At 52.1% G+C, this 3,709-nt stretch overlaps 1 long non-coding RNA gene across 1 annotated transcript in view; it reads left to right on the top strand.

The window, feature by feature from the left end:
* Positions 1-838: 838 nt before the first annotated feature.
* The window catches only part of LOC138844981 (uncharacterized), a 19,649-nt gene continuing 16,778 nt past the window's right edge, over positions 839-3,709 (top strand). The window contains exons 1-2 of the long non-coding RNA XR_011381530.1: positions 839-1,037; positions 1,208-2,451. This is a non-coding gene — a long non-coding RNA (uncharacterized lncRNA). The remainder of the gene's footprint in view (positions 1,038-1,207; positions 2,452-3,709) is intronic.

The following is a 3,709-nucleotide window of genomic DNA, read 5'->3' as shown; positions in this document are numbered from 1 at the left end:
TTGGCGATCAGCTTTCCTAGGCAGGAAGCCTCAGTCTTCTCTGGTGGCGGCTTCCTCAATGACCTCCGACTTCTCGGGGTCTCAGAAGACGAGTGCTGCCGCTACATCCTTCTTCCCCATTCCACGCGAACCCAACGCTGCGCACGCTGACGCTGACCCCGACGCAGCGTCGAATGCAGCGTCTGGGTCACCGTCAGCGTCCCAGCGTCCTGAGCGGCGTCGGGGTCAGCGTCAGCGAACGTAGCGTCGGGGTCACGTAAACGTTGTGGGTGGGGCGGCTCAGTTCATCGGCGGGTGGTGGTAAAGATTCTTCTGAGAAACCGAGACGTTGGCGTTCAGCGAGGAAGCAGAGGTGGGTGGGGCCGGTGTTGGTGTAGGCCTGGGCAGCGGCGCTGAAGGAGGCGGCGGTAGGGAGGGTGAGGGGTGGCGCGGATAGAGGCGGCGGTGGCGGCTCCGTGTCGGGCGTCCTGGGCGGGGAAGGGTGGCTCTGCCTCGACCTAACTGAATCCTGGGGCTTCCTAGGCGGGAAGTCTCAGTCTTCACTGGCGTAGCGTCGGAGTCAGCGTCGGCGTGCGTAGCGTATGGATCACGTAAACGTCGTGGGCGGGGTGGCTCAGCTCATTGGCGGGCAGTGGCGAGGAAGGATGCAGCAGCGGTAGCGACTCTATACGACGTCTAGCAGCCGTTGGCGATCAGCTTTCCTAGGCAGGAAGCCTCAGTCTTCTCTGGTGGCGGCTTCCTCAATGACCTCCGACTTCTCGGGGTCTCAGAAGACGAGTGCTGCCGCTACATCCTTCTTCCCCATTCCACGCGAACCAAACGCTGCGCACGCTGACGCTGACCCCGACGCAGCGTCGAATGCAGCGTCTGGGTCACCGTCAGCGTCCCAGCGTCCTGAGCGGCGTCGGGGTCAGCGTCAGCGAACGTAGCGTCGGGGTCACGTAAACGTTGTGGGTGGGGCGGCTCAGTTCATCGGCGGGTGGTGGTAAAGATTCTTCTGAGAAACCGAGACGTTGGCGTTCAGCGAGGAAGCAGAGGTGGGTGGGGCCGGTGTTGGTGTAGGCCTGGGCAGCGGCGCTGAAGGAGGCGGCGGTAGGGAGGGTGAGGGGTGGCGCGGATAGAGGTGGCGGTGGCGGCTCCGTGTCGGGCGTCCTGGGCGGGGAAGGGTGGCTCTGCCTCGACCTAACTGAATCCTGGGGCTTCCTAGGCGGGAAGTCTCAGTCTTCACTGGCGGCAGCACAGCCGAGAACCAGGAGAAGCAGGAAGCGGTGGGGGTCGGCGAGGGCATCCCGTGGGGCGTCCTGCTCTGGACAGCGCATTTTGTGGGCAGGCAGCGGTGGCGGCGAGGAAAGGCGCGGTGGCAGGGCCATTCTGGTGCAGAGTCCGGCGATGTGGAGCGTCGGTGGCCGGCGAGGAAGCAGGTAGGAGTGGCGGTGCTGACGCGATGGGCAGCAGCAGCGAAGCAGGCGGCGGCGGTGGCTCTGCGTTGGGCAGCGGAAGAGAGAGGCCGGCGGTGGCGGCTTGAGATGGCAGTGGCGTCAGCATCAGGTAGGCACTACAGATTAACAGGTTGGGGAGGAAAACTGGTCATAACAGTCATATTCGACAAAATGAAGGGGAAGGAAGATAGTCAATTGCAAGGGAGTTTTCTCTAGCTTTGCAAGTGCCCCTAACCTAGCTTTAGGCTAACAGCCTTTGTGTGTCATTTGTCGGATTCTTGGGGGCGCACATATGATGTGGGAGTTAAGTTTCTCCTTGGGATGTCTGTGCCCTGTGTTCCAGTGCCTGGATTTGAATTCTGGATCCATTTCCAATTCCAGCTTTCCCGCTAATGTGTGTCCTGGGGAGACATCAGGTGATGGCAAAAGTGTCTGGGTACTTGTCAGCTACATGGGAGACTGGGTTCCTGGCTCCTAACTTCAGCCTGACCCAGTCCTAGCTGCTGCAGGCATTTAAGGAGTGAGGGAGTAAATGGGAGTGCTCCGTCTCTTTGCCTCTTAAATAAATAAAGTTAAAATTCTTCAAAAGTGGGTGATCTTTATCTATTCTTAAGATTTATTTCAGAGGCAGATACTCATACCCATACAGGTACATGCACGCGCGCACACACACACAGTGCTGAAAACAGACATAAAGAGGGTTCTCATCTGCTGGTTGACTTCCTAATTCCCACAACTACTGGGCCTGAGCCTGGCTGAGTTGAGGACTGGAGAACCATTCCGTGTTTCCAGCAAGGATGATGGGTACCCAAATACCTGGGTCCTATCCACTGCCCTCCTGGTCCACATTACAGGAAGCTGGACTCAAGAGCCAGAAACAGGAACCCGATTTCTTGAGCCTTCACAACTGCCTTCTCCATCCACATTAATAGGAAGCTAGAGTCAGGAGCCACAGGTGGATACTGAACCTGGGTACTTCAAGGATGGAATGCAGGTGACCTTCATTGGCTTGGTAATCAAGATTTCAAATCCTTGCCCCTCTGAATTCTAAAAATCATTACAGTTTAGTAGCGGTTTTAAAAGGAAATTAAGAATTTACAACGTGTTTTAATTTAATTTCCTTCATACATTTATTTCTCTGCAAATAATCTTCATCTTTTTCATGTGTACACACATCTTATGTAAATGCTTTGGTACTATGTGAAGTTTTGTGACAGTATATGTAGGTTTTCTTTAACATATCCCGTTTATAGTTAATACACTTCAATAATTGTTATTTATTGAATGTACCTTATTTTCTTAGTTCTATATTGAATTTTTGCAGTTTGGCAAATGGGTAAGCAGTGTTGTGGGAAACAAAGTAATGTGCATTGGTTTTCTTTGTATTTCTTTTCTTTTAATTAGTGTTTAGCAGACTCAGTGTGCACGGTAGACACAACTGTAAGAACACAATGATATTGCCTTCCTCCCTCCCCCTTTCTCCTTTCCACTGTGTTTCCTTCTCCTTTTTCTTTCTGTCTTTGGTTTAGATTTTGAGCCAATTTTCAAATTACGTTGCAGTAAAAAGGCTTAATACTTTACTAGTTAAGTTTAACGAGTAAAAAACAAAATTATACCAGTTTAGTGAGACTATAGACAATGACTGTCAACAGTAGTTGAATAGAAAAATGATCGTTTCATCCCTATGTGGTAAATCTGTAAGTAATTATAGATCATTAAAATTGTGGTAGGATAACATTCTTTTTTTATTTTTTTATTTATTTTTTATTTTTTGACAGGCAGAGTGGACAGTGAGAGAGAGAGAGACAGAGAGAAAGGTCTTCCTTTGCCGTTGGTTCACCCTCCAATGGCCGCCGCGGCTGGTGCACTGCGGCCGGCACACCACGCTGATCCGATGCCAGGAGCCAGGTGCTTTTTCTGGTCTCCCATGGGGTGCAGGGCCCAAGCACTTGGGCCATCCTCCACTGCAATCCCTGGCCACAGCAGAGGGCTGGCCTGGAAGAGGGGCAACCGGGACAGAATCCGGCGCCCCGACCAGGACTAGAACCCGGTGTGCCGGCACTGCTAGGTGGAGGATTAGCATAGTCGGTTTCACAAAGACATAAAACAAAGTTTTACAAACTGTATTTGCAGCAATACTGATACACACAAACATTTCTTTCTGTTTGATTCCCTGAGATGCCTCCCAGCAGTGTCTAAGTGTTCATTTTCCCCCACATCCTTTGTAGCATTTGTTACTCCGTTGTTTGGATTTCCGCCATTCTAATAGG

This window comes from Oryctolagus cuniculus, chromosome 13 (genome assembly GCF_964237555.1).
Source record: "Oryctolagus cuniculus chromosome 13, mOryCun1.1, whole genome shotgun sequence".
NCBI classification, from domain to species: domain Eukaryota; kingdom Metazoa; phylum Chordata; class Mammalia; order Lagomorpha; family Leporidae; genus Oryctolagus; species Oryctolagus cuniculus.
The sequence above is the reverse complement of the archived record's forward strand: the minus strand, read 5'-3'. Positions and strand labels throughout refer to the sequence as shown.